This window comes from Hevea brasiliensis, chromosome 18 (genome assembly GCF_030052815.1).
Source record: "Hevea brasiliensis isolate MT/VB/25A 57/8 chromosome 18, ASM3005281v1, whole genome shotgun sequence".
In the NCBI taxonomy this organism is placed as follows: domain Eukaryota; kingdom Viridiplantae; phylum Streptophyta; class Magnoliopsida; order Malpighiales; family Euphorbiaceae; genus Hevea; species Hevea brasiliensis.
Window position 1 is genome coordinate 20,787,795 of NC_079510.1, and position 18,020 is coordinate 20,805,814.

Here is an 18,020-nt window from a genome sequence, read left to right on the forward strand (position 1 = left end):
AATATTATTGCCGTCAATTCCAGATCATAAGTTGGGTAGTTCTTTTCATGTGGCCTTAGTTGTCTAGAAGCATAAGCAACCACTTTACCTTCTTGCATCAGAACACACCCAAGCCCATTGTGAGAGGCATCACTGTAGATCACATAGTCTTTTCCTGACTCTGGCTGTGTCAACACTGGCGCCTCTATAAGCATTGCCTTTAGCTTCTTAAAATTGGCTTGACATTTGTCATTCCAGTTAAACTTAGCATTTTTGTGCAGTAACTTGGTCAGTGGAGCAGCTATAAGAGAGAATTCCTTCACAAATCTTCTGTAGTAACCAGCTAATCCAAAAAGCTTCTGACCTTTGTTGCAATTTTTAAAGGCTTCCATTCAACTATTGCTTCAATCTTCTTTGGATCTACTCTGATCCCATCTGCTAATACAATGTGCCCAAGGAAAGATATCTCATCTAACCAGAAGTCACACTTGGACAGCTTGGCATATAACTGCTTTTCCAGCAGTATCTGTAATATTACTCTCAGGTGTTCATCATGCTCCTCCTGATTCTTAGAATACACCAGAATATCATCTGTGAAGACCACTATGAACTGATCCAAGTAGGGATGAAAGATACGATTTATTAGGTCCATAAACGCCACTGGTGCATTCGTCAGCCCAAATGGCATCACTAGAAACTCATAATGTCTATACCGGGTCCTGAAAGCAGTTTTAGGCACATCTATCTCCTTCACTCTCAGCTGGTGATAGCCTAATCTAAGATCTATCTTGGAGAATACACCGGCTCCCATTAGTTGATCAAACAGATCATCTATCCGTGGTAAAGGATATTTGTTTTTCATAGTCACCTTATTCAGCTGCCGGTAGTCTATACAAAGCCATAGTGTACCGTCTTTCTTCTTCACAAACAGCATCGGTGCTCTCCATGGTGACACACTAGGGGGTATGAAACCCTTATCCAGTAGCTCCTGTAACTGAACTTTTAACTCCCTCAGTTCAGTGGGTGCCATCCTATATGGAGCAATGGAAATTAGTGTAGTACCCGATATAACCTCTATAGCAAACTCCACCTCTCTCTCTGGTGGCAAACCCTGCAACTCTTTCGAAAATACATCTTGAAAATCACATACAGTGGGGATGTCTGGTAAGCTCGGGCTAGTATTCCTATTATTAACCACATGTGCTAAGAAAGCCTCACAGCCCTTCCTCATCAATCTTCTGGCTGTTGTGGCTGATATGATAGTAAAAAGACAACTCGTTCCTTCACCCACAACTGTAATTTCATCCCCATCTCTTGTCTGTAATGAAATCCTCTTCAGCCGAAAATCTACCATCGCCTGATGGCGTGATAACCAATCCATTCCCAATATCACAACAAACTCATGGAATGGTAGCTCAATCAAATCAGCTAGAAACTCATGACCCTATATCCTCAGAGGACAACCCTTCTAGAACTTCTTCACTATGACACTATGGCCTAAAGGGTTAGTAACCAATATGTCCTCCTTTAACTCCTCTATCTGTACATTTCTACTAACCGGTGGTGTTATACACATATAAGAGTGCGTGGAACCAGGATCTATTAAAGCACACACAGATAAATCATAAAGTAAGAAGGTACCCCTTATGACATCAGCTGGCTCTGGCTCCTCTCGAGCTCTCATAGCACAAGCACGAGGTGTTACCCTAACCTCCAGCCTCTCAGTAGTCTCTATAGTAGGCCTCTATGATGGATCAGCTGTATCAGACCTCGCAGGTCTTCTACCACTCTGTGCTGCCGTGGTAGACCTCTCTGTTTGGGGTGGAGCAGTGGGAGCACTAGTACTCCTCTATGGACAATCCTTCAAGAAGTGATCCGTAGACCCACATCTGAAGCATCCCCTAGTCAATAGTCTACACTCTCTTTGGTGGCTCATCCCGCAGTGTGTATAAGTTGGTATCGGGGCTGATCCCCGTGCAGCTGCACTTGAAGAACTACCCACTGATGCACCAGACTTTCCTCCTCTCGTCGGAGTAAACCGAGATCTCTGCCTCTTACCTCGACCCTTAATCTGACCTTGAGACTTCTTGGGCTTCTTACTACCAGTGGCTGCTGAACCGGACTGGCCAGATCCAGAACCCCTCTCACGCTGTCTGTCCCTCATGGACTGCTCCTCATCTCTGACTCTCTCCACATCAAGAGCTGATGCTACTAACAAAGAGAAATCGGTGAAGTGGTGAGATGTAACTATCGGTCTGATGCTGTCATTCAGCCCGTCCTCAAACCTTCGACATTTATCAACCTCTGTGGGCATTATCTCTAATACATATCCACTAAGTCTTACGAATTCCTGCTCATATTCGAAGACTGTAAGTTGCCTCTGTCTCAGTGCTAGGAATTCTCTCCTTCTGGCCTCTATGTATACATGGCTAATATATTTCTTCCTAAACTCCCTGAAAAAGAAATTGTGCATGCTGTACCACTCTTGACACTCTCACCTGCCACCGATATGTATCCTCCTGAAGTAGTGATAAAGCACACTCCAACTGCTGCTCTGGGGTGCACTGTAGCTGCTGCAATACCCTCTCTGTCCTCTCCAGCCAAAACTCTACGGCAGCTGGATCATCCTCCTTCTTGCCCTTAAAATCAACTGCCCCATATTTTTGCTGTCTCTCTAATGGGGACCTCTGCACTGACTATGGCTGTGGAGGTAGTGGTGGTGGCTGTGGCTGTACAGGTGATGGTGGCGGTGGCTGTGGCTATAGAGGTGGAGGTGGCTGTGGCTGAGGTATGGCTTCGGTGACCTGGCGAAGCAGCTGAGTCATTTGTTCCAGGAAGGCCTGCTGTGCTATATCCACAGCACCACGGGATGACTTTACTCTACTACTTCGCTCTCGACTCGGAGTAGGTATGGGTGCATGAGACTCTACCTCCCCCTCTACTGGTACCTCCTCCTCTACCGGTCTAGGGGACTCGTGCTCTGAAGGATTAGATGCCATCGATACTATAAAATAGACAAAGAATAGATCTGTATTAGTGTCATGTCGACTCTTTATTAAAGGCCCATGCATGTTATGCACACCATCTATCTAGGTCTAAGACTGCCTAAACCTCTGCTCTGATACCACTAAATGTGATGCCCCTTGTCCGTCTACAGTATAGCTGAGAAAAACGTGCCACATTCGGTGCCGGAGCACCCTATGTTATCTTGTCATGTCTATTGTAAATTTTAAAGTTCATTTATTCAGGTTATCCATGTGTGGAATTTTTTTTTATATCACAATTTACTTTACTGGAAACCTGGACAATGGCTCCTCTGTTTTATTAGCATCTTACGGGTTTCACTATTCATCTGTTAACATAATTCATATTCCATTCACTTTCTTATGTATCTTGTTATCCACAATTATTCATATAATCTTAAGAAAATGATATATATTTCAATCATATAAAAATTCATACACAATAATTTACAATTTTATTTACAATCCAAAATATAATTACATTCTATTTATGTACAATTATCCAAAAATACAAAAGCTAATACTTGGGCCCTACCCACAAAACACAAATTGTTGAGGTGACTAGCAGATAATGGCAGGTCTGGTCAAACACTGTCAGAGCACTACTGCTGCGGTTGTGACTGGTCTCCAGTACCTACGTGATGGAAAACCAACGCGCTAAGTGAATTGCTTAGTGGTGGTTAAACTAAAATAAAAAAAAATATTCTAAAATATTTAGTCTATGTATGATTTCATAAAATTTGAGTCTTTTACATATTTATTGATCTTTGGAAACAATTAAATTTGTCAGGATTTTTTTTATATTTATTCCTCTAGATTTCTGTCTAATTAAATTCATATCTGTGCCCAAGTAACTTGTAACAGATTATAAAGGCTGCCTCTAGATCTTAAGAGCAAACACAATGGCTGCAAGCTCCAAGTCATGTGTCGGATAATTCCTCTCATGCGGTTTTAGCTGGCGTGATGCATAGGCAATGACATTCCGATCTTGCATCAACACACAACCTAACCCATTGTGAGAAGCATCGCTGTAAACTGTATATTCTTTACCCGGCGTAGGTAAAGTCAGGACTGGAGCCTCAGTCAAACATCTCTTCAATTCATCAAAACTCTGCTAGCATTTGTCCGTCCACTAAAATTTTACATCCTTTCTAAGCAGCTTGATCAATGGAGATGCCAACATGGAGAATCCCTTCACAAATCGACGGTAGTATCCAGCTAACCCCAGAAAACTGCGAATCTCTCTGATATTTCTGGGTGGCTTCCAATTAAGGACAGCTTCTATCTTGCTAGGATCTACCTTGATGCCCTCTTTAGATACTACATACCCCTAGAAAGATATTTCTTTCAGCTAAAATTCATACTTCGACAATTTGGCATATACCTGTTTCTCCCTTAAAGTCTGTAGTACAATCTGTAGATGTCTATCATGCTCTTCTGCATTCCTCGAATAGACCAATATATCATCAATAAATACCACAACAAACTGGTCAAGGTATGGTCTGAAGATAGTGTTCATCAGATCCATAAAAGCAACCGGAGCATTAGTTAACCCGAATGGCATGACCAAGAACTCATAATGGCCATAGCAGGTTCTGAAGTCAGTTTTAGAAATACTCTGCTCTTGTACTTTTAGCTAATAATAACCTGATCTTAGGTTAATTTTGGAGAACACAGCTGCACTCTTCAACTGATCAAACAAGTCATCAATGCAGGGCAATGGGTATCTGTTCTTTATTGTCACCTTATTCAACTTCCGATAGTCAATGCATAACCGGAGAGTGCCATCTTTCTTCTTTATAAACAACACTGGCGCTCCCTAAGGTGACACACTAGGGCTGATAAAGCCCTTGTCAAGCAGCTCTTGCAACTGCACTTTCAACTCCTTCAATTCTGCAGGTGCCATTCTGTATGGCGTTATGGAGATTGGGTCCACACCAAGCATAACATCAATCTCAAACTGCACCTCTCTTTCTGGAGGTAATCCTGGCAATTCATCAGAAAATACATCCGGAAAGTCACATACAGTAGGAATGTCCCTCAGTGCTGGATTATCCACTTGGGTGTCTATCACATGTGCCAAGTACGCCTCACACCCTTTCCTAATCATTTTTCTGGCCAGTGCAGCTAAAATGATGTTTGAAGGCAATAAATGCCTCTCCCCATGTATTACCACATCACCGTACAGAGGGAGACCAAAAGTAACTGTCTTCAGTCTATAGTCAATCATCACATGATGCCTGGGTAACCAATCTATGCCCAAGATAATATCATAATCTCTGAAGGGCATTTCAATCAAATCAGATAGAAAAGTGTGTCCTTGGATCACCAAAGGACAGTCCTTATATAGTCTATTTACCCTGACCTCCTGGCCTAATGGACTTGTTACTAGCACATCATAGTCCATTGGTACACACCGAATAGCAGTAGAACACATCATATTAGCACTAACATACGAATGTGTAGAGCCAGGATCAAATAACACATGTACATCTTGGTCAAGGATGGAGAAAATACCAGCTACTAGTCTGACGTTTCAGCTTCCTCCCTCTGACGCATGGTATACACTCGATCGTGCGCCATCGATAATCGGGCCGTTAACAGTGCTTTGACTCCCAGGAGTGTTACCAGGACCCTTACCTCTGCCTCTACCTCTACCAGCTGGCTGTGATCCTCTAGGTGCAGAGTTTTGGGCTGATCCCTCAGATGTAGCAGAAGGTCCAGACCGGCGCGGACTAGTACAATCCTTAGCGAAATGTCCGCTCCCTCCATGATTAAAACATGCACCGGTGGCCTTGAAACAAACCCCACCGTGAGTTCTACCATAAGTTTCACACTGCCTTACTGATAGAGCTCTTCGGGGTGCTTGCTGGGTCTGCTGACCAAACCGGGGTGGTCTTTGGCCAGAGAATCTGCCTCTGCCAGATCTACGGGAGCTGGATCCCCCAAACTGTTTCCTCTTCCCAGAACCACTCTCAGGTGCTTGTCCAGTAGTCTTTTTAGTCTTCTCTTTCTCTTGTGTACCCTTCTTCACCGCCCCTTCTGATTCTATCCTTTCCAGTTCCAGGGCCTGTGAGATCAACTCAGCGAAATTCTGATGTCGGAAACCCACAACTTGCATTCTCAGATTCGGCCTTAACCCGGACTCAAACCTCTTACATCTATCTCTGGGGGTGGAGACAAAGCTTCCAGCATAGTGGCTCAGTCGAGAGAAGTCCCTCTCATATTCTGCTATGGTTCAGTCCCCTTGTTTCAAACTCAGGAATTCTTGTAACTTCATATCCACATATGCATCGGGGATCCACTTCTGTCGAAACTCCCTCAAAAAGTCTGACTAAGTAAGGACTGGAGGTTCTACCAGGCTGTGAGGGATGATCTTCCACCATTCATATGCATCCCCTTGGAGAAGAGATACTGAATATTCAAATTTTAATTCTTGAATACACTACAGCTTCCTGAAAACCTGTTCCATTCTTTCCAACCACAGTTTTGCCTCCAGTGGATCCACAGTGCCTTTAAACTCGGTGGCCCCAAATTTCATCAATTTTTTATATTGCCGAGCTGAAGGCTGTGGTTGTGCTATAGGTACTTACATCTGAGCTTGGGGTGACACATTTCCCGCCATTTGCTGGAAAAACGCAGCCATCTGCTGTACAAACTGAGCGGGGAACTGCGGTGCTGGAGTACGAGCTGGAGTAGCTGACCCACTCACGCTCGAGTGTCGGGCTTCCTTGAACCTCACCTCGTGATTGTTCTACGGAATGATCTCCTTCTTCCATTCCGTTTTCCCAAATTTTCTACTTCCTGAGATCAAACACAAGGAGGTTGACCTCCGTTAGTGCATATTCATGATATAAATATGTCATATGTATCAATTAAAGACACTTGAGCAGTTGTACTTATCAAAGAAACGTTCACCTAAATAGTCAAAATTCATTGCAAAACCATGCTCTGATACCACTAAAACATGTCACACTTTACCCCTCTGTAAGGCATAACATGATCCCGTAGAATACCTAATGAACTACCAAACTTCACCTACCGATAATTCATTAAGTACACTACAAGGGATTTTAAAACTATTTTCTTGCATGTTGAAAGTGGTGAGCATTTTGGTAGGAATTAAAACCATTTATTCAAAGCTTATAAACTAGTAAAAATTTTTGTCCATTTTAATTTTACCACAAATTTTATAAAAATTTTGACAGAGTTTCTTTTGTATTTGGAGAAAACAGTTCTTCAAATACCTGAAAAAAACACTTCCAAAAATTTTTCACAACTCCTAACCACTAAATAATTTCAAGTCAACTCAATTTAATCCACTTCAAAAATAATTCCACAATCCAATCAAAGTTTATCATCTCAAAATATTTAATAACTTCATTCACAGTGCATAAAGTATGAAATTCACAAACTACAAATATTAATTTACAAAAAGAAGTTCCAAAAATAATATTATTACAACTTATTATACAACTGCTCATTTTACATTGATACTTATGACATTACAATATTTACATCAAAATAACTACAAGGGTATAAAACAATACCCGTACAGAAAAGGTCAATGAAATCTTCAATATCGATAGCAGCTCACTCTGCTGCTTTCTCCTTGCTCTTATCTGCGATAGCAAAACAAGCTATCGCTGAGTATAAAAATACTCAGTGGTGCACAATAAAAATTTGAAATACAATACATAAATAATTCATTGCCAAAACACAATTTAAATATTTCTCAATCACATTTCACAAATTATCAAAGCTCATAATAACACAATTTAGTCAAATAATTTAAGAACACAGTGTTGCCAATTCATACACAACTTAAGCCATGACACAAAATTTTCGATCAATGCCGCGTTGTACACCACGACAAAGCAATCTACAACCCCACTAATCGAAATCAATGAAGGAGGTGGCTAGTTAGCTAATGAGTACTCATCCGATCTACAACCTCAACTGGTAAACCAGAGAGGGAGGAAAGATAACCGATCTCACCCCATAAATGGAGGAGGAATAATAAGATAATGTCATGCTAAGTGTGAATCAAAAATCAATTTCAAACATTTTATTCAAATAATTCGTGAGAAATCCAATAAATTTCCAAAGTCATAATTTCATTCACAATATGGCAACACAATTCATAATTAACTTAAAATTTTCATAAATCACACTAAATCAAATTTTCAATGACAAAAGGCTCAAATAAGGTTTATTGTGCACAAATCTGACGTGAGTCGCCTCTAGGCCTTAACTCAGTCTCTCAGAGCTTCCATGTCTTTTTCAGCTGAAACACACAGTTTCACAGTGTTTCAGTACCATAACTTAGCATAAACCTAAAAATAAATTTAACTTCACATTTATCTAGCTCTAATGTGCTAAACTCGATGTTCTTGAAATTTTTATGTTTCGGGTTACTATTCACTACACTATTCAAGTCAATTTGTTGACTTTCTAAGGCTTAATAGGTATAGGAACTCCAACTTCACCCACATACCACATTTTGGTCACCAAACTTGTTAGTTTTGGTCATTTTCTCAAAACTTAGGTCTTTTAGGCAAAATTGCCAAATTTTCAGTTTTGGTGTCTAAGGTTGCACTGTTGCATTGGTCACTTTTCTGTTGGAATTTGGCAAAAGTTCATTCATAGAAAATGTTCCCTATTGTCTTAAGTTTATTCTTCTTTTTAAATCACTCCAATTAGAGTTTTGTAGCTCAAGTTATATTCAAATTACAGTTACTGTTCATGCTGCAGATTTTAGTTCTGGTAGATTATTGATCCAATTTCGTTCAGCAATTTGATCAAGTTAAGTCCATAATTTGGTCTAATTTTCTTCATATGAAATGTTCTACTAAGCTTTAGGTTTCCATCGGTTCAAGAATCACCTAAATCGGAGTTTTCTAGAGAGAGTTATGGCCATTGAAACTTTACTGTTCATATGGTAAATCTGCAGTTCTGCAGATTCAGTGATTCAACTTTGCTCAGTAATTTGATTAGCTTAATGGCATAATTTGGGTTGCTGTTCTTCATAAAAGTTTTAGGTCTATATCCCACCTAACCACTGGTAAAATTTCAGGTCATTTTGACCTGCCTAGCACGAGTTATGACCAAATGAACAAACACTGTTCATTTGGTCAGTTTGTGTAGAGTAGCCTGCAATTTTCCATCTTTGGTCAATTTGTTCACTAGGTTTTAGTCACTTTTTGGGCATGCTTCTTAAATGAAAATTGTGTCATTTAGTGCCTATTTTCATTCCCAATTGGTCTCATACCAATTAGACTTGTAAAATTTCATTTTTGATCCCTCAAAGGAGATTTGGTCATGCTGCTGGATCCAATCCGAATTGGCCTTTGATTCAAACACTTCAAACACATCACTTTAGGTCACAAATGACCATTTCTCACTTCACATTAGGTCAAAGACGCCATTTACAAGTTTTTCACCTTTTTGGTCTCTAAACCCTAATGTCCAAAACCTAATTCACCAACCTCATGCATTTAGCTACCTTCAAAGCTTTTAATCATAACCATTCAACTAACTAAAGTTCCTAAACCCATTCAAACCATTGAAATCATGCAAATCACCCTCCCCCTCATGCTGGCCAAAATTTCAATTCAGTCCCTCAACAATTTGTTTCATTTCATTTTAAGTTTATTTCTATGTTCTTAATGCTATACACACACTAATTAAACTAAAAATTTGAAGTTTGCATTACTAACCTTAGGTGAAGTCTTTGATCTTTACTTTCTCTCAATTTTCTTCAATTCTTTGATGACCAATCTTCCTCTCAAGTGACTAGAACAAGTTTTTGTGAAGCAATTATGGGAGGATTTGAGGTTTAATGGTGATTTCAAAGCTTGAAGCAAGCTTTAATGGAGGTTTAACTATGGTGAGGGAGAGAGAAAGAGTGAGGCGACAATAGGAGAAAGGAAGAAGACTTTTAGTTGATTTTCTTTTCTTTTCTTTTCTTTTCTTTTTATCTTATGGAAGACCATAAATTCCAATTAAATAAATATATTAAGTATTATTTTTATGGCATCATGCATGATGTCATGCATGATGTTATCACCTTTTGACTTTTCCATTTTCTCTTTTTTTTTTCTATTTATTTTTCGATTAATTTTTTAATTTAATTCTCGATTCCGAAATTTTCTTTTCTCCAATTTTATTTGACAGTTAGGTCAGGAGTAAGCTCACTGGGTCAATTGACCAAATTGCCCCTCGTCGGTTCATCTCGGTTTACAAATAATTTAGTATTTCTTTCGGCTCATTGACCTAATTATTTGACTGGCTTAACAGTTCTTTTTCGTGATTTTCTCTTTTTCACTATGTTTGTAATGGTCCTAAGGACCGCGGTGTCACATTTTACGGTTTGAAATTTGAGTTTAAATCTAATTCGAAGTCGTTCCCGAGAAGGTCACCCATCACTATGACTCTCGGCTCGTTTAACTTCTTAGATTCCATTTTTCTTGTTTATACTTAACTAATTGGCAATTACTAATTATTTGTGTTTATGGCTTCTCTAGTTGTCTTAAGTGTGGTTCTAATCTCCTTAATTGTCCAGATTGACTCCGGTCACCGAAATAGTGAAATATACCAAGCTATACAAATGGGGGTGTTACAATTTCTTTTGTTTCCTTGCAATTTCTACTCATCTCAACACCAATTCAATGTTTAATAAAAGAAAGGAGAGGAATTAGGCACTAACCTTTAATGGACACATCTTCAAGTTACCAAAACTTCAATTCCTTCCCTTCTTGTTACTACTACTAGCTTCTCCAAGGTGTGGGGATGATTTTTAATGAAGGGATTTATGGAAAATATGGTGAGAAAGGGGAAGAAATCAAGCTCAAAAGCTTGAAAATGGAAAGGAGTTCTTTAGTTATGGTGGATGGTAAGGAGGAAGAATATGAAGGAGAAAATGCTTTTAATTAATTAAAGTTTTTCATCTTATGTTATATATATCCTATGATTAATATGATGTAATATTTACATCATGCTTAGGTTAGCATGAGGTGAGCATGAAATCATGCTTACATCATAATTCATTTCCTTTTTCTTTTCTTTTCTTTTCCCATTTCTATACATAATTTCATAATCTAATTTATTTTATGCATTTTAATCTCTCTCATTCTATTTGACATTTAGGTCAAAATCTAACTCTGGGGTTGAAATGACCGAAATACCATTCGTTAAGCTTGTCGGGTTATTTTATCTGTACCGATTAATAAATTTTTTTTTGAATTTTCTTTGAAATTTTTAATGTCATTTATACCTTAGTAAACCTTTAATTTAGTCCAAAAAATTTTTTCCATAAGATTCCTTACGGGTCTGGGGTCGTCAACTGTTTTCACGGTCGCTTCCTGATACGGTCACCCATCGTCGTGACTCCGGCTCCTTTAACTCATTAACATTTCATTTCTTACATTTTTCTTTAATTTTTCTTAGCCTTTATTCCATCATTTTATGTCTCCTCACTCTGGTTTAACTTTAGTTTCAGACATTCTGGCTGTCTGAACAGACGTTAGTCATCGAAACAATAGAATATATGGACTGCCTAAAGTGAGGGCGTTATAATTTTTTCCCTCTAAATAAAATTTTGTCCTCAAAATTTACCTGATGTGAAGAACTGAGGGAACTGCTACCTCATTGTCTCCTCGCTCTCCCATGTCACCTCTTCCGTGTTGTGGTGTCTCCATAAGACTTTCACCAATGAAATTCTCTTATTTCTGAGCTCATTTACTTCCCGTGCCAAGATTCTAATTGGCTCTTCTTCATATGTCAAATCAGGTTTCAAAATTATCTCTTCTGTTAAAATGACATGTGAAGGATCTGACCTATATCTCTTGAGCATCGACACATGAAACACATTATAAATCTTGTCCAGCTGAGGTGGTAAGGCTAGCCTGTAGGCTATTAGACCCACACGTTCAATGATCTCATATGGACCAATAAACCTAGGGCTTAACTTACACTTCTTGCTGAACCTTGGCACTTTTTTCTAAGGCGACTCCTTGAGAAACACCTTATCGCCAATCTCATACTCTATGTCTTTCCTCTTCAGATCAGCATATGACTTTTGTCTATCTGAGGCAGCTTTCAGGTTGTCTCTGATGAGCTTCACTTTTTCCTCAGTCTGTCTCACTAAGTCTGGGCCCACTACTTTCTCCTCACCCAATTCTGTCCAACATAAGGGAGTCCTACATTTCCTCTCATACAATGCTTCGTATGGAGCCATTTTTATGCTGGCTTGGTAGCTATTATTATATGCAAACTCTACCAAAGGAAGGTACTTTTCCCAACTTCCTTCAAAATCCATAATGCAGCTCTGAAGCATATCCTCTAACACCTATCATATCATTCATGTCATGTCATTATTATCATTCCTTTAACAATTATAGCAATTTACTAAGTTCTAAGGGTTACCTGAATCACCCTTTCAGACTGTCCATTCGTCTGAGGATGAAAAGCCGTACTGAAGTGCAGTTGAGAGCCCAACGACTTCTGTAGCTTCTTCCAAAACCTCAAAGTAAATCTCGGGTCTCGGTCAAATATGATCGATGTCGGCACTCTAGGTAGCTAGACTATCTCAGCTATGTAGATTTCTGCTAACCTCTCCAGTGAGTAGTCGGCTCTATATAACACTCTCACTGTAATAATTCCGCACATTCTACTGTTCCGATGACCGGTGTCGGTTCGGACAGATAGAATGTCTGGAAAAATAATTAGACTAGAGTGAGGGGTCATAAATAACTCAAATATTAATAAGAAAAATTTAGGAAAAATTTTAGAAATAAAATACAACCAAGTTAAATAAGCCGGTGCCCTAGCAATGGGTAACCCTGTGGGAAGTTGCAGTTCTCGCAACTAGGAGCCCTAGACCCGGGAGAAAATTCATAAAATAATTTTTGAGACTCCAGAGAAGAGTCATTGAGGGTTCTATGGCATTAGAATGCCAAGAAAAGGTTTAGAAAAAATTTTCAATCGGTACAGACAATTTTGGCCCGTTAAGCCAAACGGAGGGCATTTTGGTCATTTCGTCTTCAGAGATGATTTTTGGCCGACTTGTACAGTTAAGAAAATAATTATTATGATCTAAAAAATGAATAAATATTGCTAAAAATTATATTGAAAATGAGTAGAGAAGAGAAGAAAAGAAAATGAAAGAAAATGCTAATTATGACATCATATGATGTCATTTAAATTTCCTCCACCAATCACAATTTGTTAAACTCATTAAAAGAGATAAAAGAGACAAAAAAAAAATTGAAAAACCAATCTGCATCTTCAACCTTTGGGCAGCCAAAAACGTTGAGAGAGAGAGAGAGAGAAGAGGTTCCACCATTAAAGCTCCCTTAAGCTTCATTTCCCACTTCAATTCACCTTAAAACCTTATCCTCCCTTCACTAAAAATTATACCCACACCAAGGAGAAGTATTTGGCAGCCAAGAAAGAGTAAGAAAGTAAAGAAAAATTAAAGTCTTGGTTGGCTTGGATTTGAGCTACAAGAGGTTAGTGCCCTAAACAATTTCTTTTCTTTCTTTAATCTTGTAAGCATGCTAAATCAAGTAGAAATTGTGTGAAATTAAAAGGAAAACTTGAGTAAATGAAATCTCTAAATTTGGCAGCCATGAGAAAGTTTAAGGATTGTTGGTTTTTGATGAAATTAAGTGGCTTAATTATATTATTGATGAGTATAGATGATGGATAAAGTGATTTGGTATGAGTTTGGTGTGTGTATGCCATGAATTGGAAATTTGAGTTAGGGTTTGAGCATGAAATTGAGACTTTGATCATGTAATGATGAAATTGAGTTTTAATGGTCAATTAGTGACCATTTGGTTATTGGTAAACAAGAAGTGAAGTGTGTTTAGTGATGGGATTTAGGTTTAGTGTGGCTACCTTAGGTGACCTGCAGAATTGGACATGAGTCCAGCAGGTTTGGGCAGCCATAACTTGAATTGTAGAGGTTCAATTGGTGTTTGGCCAATTGGAAATGAAACTAGACACATAATAGCACAACTTTGGTGAAGAAACCATGCCCATAAGACCAAACCAAGTGGACCAAAAGCTTGCCCCAATCCGGGTGACCTGCAGTCTGTTTCTGCAGAATGACTAAATGAATAGTGTTTGGTCATTTGGCCATAACTCAGTGTAGAATGGTCCAATTGACCTGAAATTTTACCCACAACAAACTGAGATATAGATCAACAACTTTCATGAAGAAACCTAACCCAAATTATGACCAGAACCTATCCAACAAGTGAGTTGAAGTTACTGTTCACTGCATTGTAGATATGGTCAGTCCAGAAAAATTTCAATCCGGCCAGTTATGGTCAAATGACCATAACTTGAGCTACAAAACTCCAAATGGAGTGATTCAAAAAAAGAAATTTAACTAGACAAAATAAGGAACAACTTTCATGTTGATCATTTTGCCAAATTCCCACTGCAAAATTGACCAATAGAACAGTGAACACAAGGCATGAAAACTGAAAATTCTGCCCAATTAACATTAAGCTTGGAAATGGTATTGGCAACCAATACCAACAAATTTTGAATGCAAAATGTGGTATCTTTGAGAACTTAGGTTCAATAAATTTATTATGCATTAAAAAGTCAACAATTTGAGTGAATAGTAATACAAAGACATAAAGTATAATAACTAAATTGGTAGAGGAAATTATGGTATGAAATTTGGAATCCATGAAACATTCATGGATTACTTGAAATAGAAATAGTAATTCACCTAAATGACTTAATGAACATTTAAGTTATGTGAGTATATAGTTAAGAGTTATTCCCATTACTAGTAGGTCTAATAAAACATAAGTAATACCACTTGAATATGAAATGACATTAACCTAGATCGATTGTTGAGTATAAATGGGATGAGGTTCACATTAGGATTTATGTTTCCATTACAAATAAGATAATAACACCTTGTATGAGTTATGAATTCATATAAATATTGTAATGAATAAATGAATCACATGAAAATATGAATGGAACATTAGTTTTCTTTATAAGAGAAAGGAAAAATATTTTGAGTACAATAGTATATGAACACCATTGTTGTGAATTGTGATTAATATGAATGATGTAAGGAATGTATGAATATTATGATGAATGTATAAATTATGAAATTTATCATGAAATAATAAAGTCATAAAACACAATATATTAATATTTAATGATATTATGTGCCCTTGTATTGCCTAGACATTTGTGTCAGATTGGATAGTTTGGCATGCCAATAGGGTATTGTTTTAGCAGTACTATGAAAGGCTTTATGCCTGTATTCATGGCTTTGTGCCCGTATTCATGGCTTTATGCCCGCATTCATGGCTTTATGCCAACATTCATGGCTTTTATACCCGATTATGTGTTATCATGGCTTTTTAGCCATACTGACTGCATACGTGGTTGACGTTCTGTGTCCCATGGTATGACGGCCAGAGGCACTGCGATGTCCAGTGCCAACGACCCGTTATCCAGTTTAGTCAGCCTGCCATAGGTTACTTGGGCAGTGAAATTTATTGAAATAAGTTAAGAATATTAGTGATAAAAAAATATTAGAAATTAAATAAATGAGTAAGATGACCTAAAATAAATTAGAATAGTTATTTATTAGAAAGAATCGAAATGAACTGGACCGATATTAAAATTTACTTATTATGAAATAATCTGAGACAACCTAGAAAGTATTGATAAATTGCTAAAAGATTAGCAAAGAAACTTATAACATACATAAATATTGCAAATGTGACTTACATAATAATATAAGCATAAATTTATTATTTTTAGATCATTTTTCTTTGTACATTATTACTGTATATTGGCGAAATAAACACTTTCAAAGAAGATTAAATTAGGATAAAACATATTAAATTTTAGAAACCGCATGTGAAGTATAAATAAATCTTAATTATTTAAATTATGTTTTATTTCTATCTTTATTTGTATATTATTTTCTTTTTATATTATTGCACCACTAAGCAGCAATGCTTAGCGCGATGGAATTGTTTCCTTCGTGCAGGTACTGAAGCTAGAACCCAAAGGACGTTTGACTGGGAATTTTGGGAGTTTTGATCTGCAGAGTGTCAAAGTTTGTCACCTCCTCAGCAATGCATGTAGATAGGGCCCATATAGATCATATTTTGTATTTTGTATAAAATGATAGATATTGTATTATAATGTAGATTATGAACAGGTAATTAATAGGAATGCGATGTAAATTAATTAATTAGCTTTTTCATAAGTAATTAATTTATATATTATGTAAATTATGAAATTTTGTAATTATTTTGTAAACTATGTAAATTAAGGAAATTTGAAAATGTTGCTTATGTAATTTGAGAATGTTTACATATGAATTTAGTATGAATGGGAATGTATGGAAATGATTATGAAATTGAAATGTAAAGATGAGATTTTAAATATAAGAAAATTATGAGAATGAGATGAGATAATTATGATTAGCATGGATAAGATTTTATTTTGAAGATATTGTTGAATTTCAAACAGGTAAATATTGAAATACACCAAACGATAATAAAATAGGAGAAACTCCGCTGGTTTCTCCGTCGAAAAATAATTGATATTAAATTAAATGAATTCAAAATTATTAAAAAAAAAATTAAGATAAGTTAGGGTGCTCCGGCACCGATTGTAGCACGCCTTGCTTGGTTATACTGTAGGCGGGTGAGGGGTGTTACACTCTAAATGGTAGGAAGTGAGATGACTTGATCAATCTATCCACAATCACCCATATAGTATCATGTTTTTTTTGTGTCAATGGTAGCCCAATGAAAAAATCCATGGTGATGCGGTCCCATTTCCATTCTGGTATGGATATAGGTTGCAATAACCCTGATGGAACCTAATGCTCAGCCTTAACCTGCTGGCATGTCAAACATCTGGTTACAAAATCACTAATCTCTTTCTTCATTCCAGGCCACCAATAATGTGTCTTCAGGTAATGATACATCTTGGTACTTCCTGGGTGCATTGCATGGAAGCTACTATGTGCCTCTGTCAGGATATTCTTCTTCAGTTGTTCATCTCCTGGTACACAAATTTTGCCTTTGTAATGTAGGCACCCATCTCTTTTCAGCTCATAATCAGTCTCTTTCCCCTCTTTAACTCTACCCATAATTATCATCAACTTTTCACCCCTTATCTGTGTTTCCTGTATTTGCTGTAGCAAGCTTGGCTTTACACGCAACTCAGCCAAAATAGTCCCATCTAGAGCTAAGGACAAGTGAGCATTCAATGCTCTCAAAACCATTATAGACTTCCTGCTCAGTGCATCAGCCACTACATTTGCCTTCCAAGGATGATAGTCGATTACATAATCATAATTTTTAAGAAATTTAATCCATCTGTTCTGTCTCAGATTGAGTTCCTTCTTGGTTGGCAAATATTTCAAACTCTTGTGATCCGTATATATGTAGCACTTCTCACCATATAGGTAATGCCTCTATATCTTCAATGCAAATATTATTGCCGTCAATTCCATATCATAAGTTGGGTAGTTCTTTTCATGTGGCCTTAGTTGTCTAGAAGCATAAGCAACCACTTTACCTTCATGCATCAGAACACACCCAAGCCCATTGTGAGAGGCATCACTGTAGATCACATAGTCTTTTCCTGACTCTGGCTGTGTCAACACTGGAGCCTCTATAAGCATAGCCTTTAGCTTCTTAAAATTGGCTTGACATTTGTCATTCCAGTTAAACTTAGCAGTTTTGTGCAGTAACTTGGTCAGTGGAGTAGCTATAAGAGAGAATTCCTTCACAAATCTTCTGTAATAACCAGCTAACCCAAAAAGCTTCTGACCTTTGTTGCAATTTTTAGAGGCTTCCATTCAACTATTGCTTCAATCTTCTTTGGATCTACTTTGATCTCATCTGCTAATACAATGCGCCCAAGGAAAGATATCTCATCTAACCAGAAGTCACACTTGGACAGCTTGGCATATAACTGCTTTTGCCGCAGTATTAGTAATATTACTCT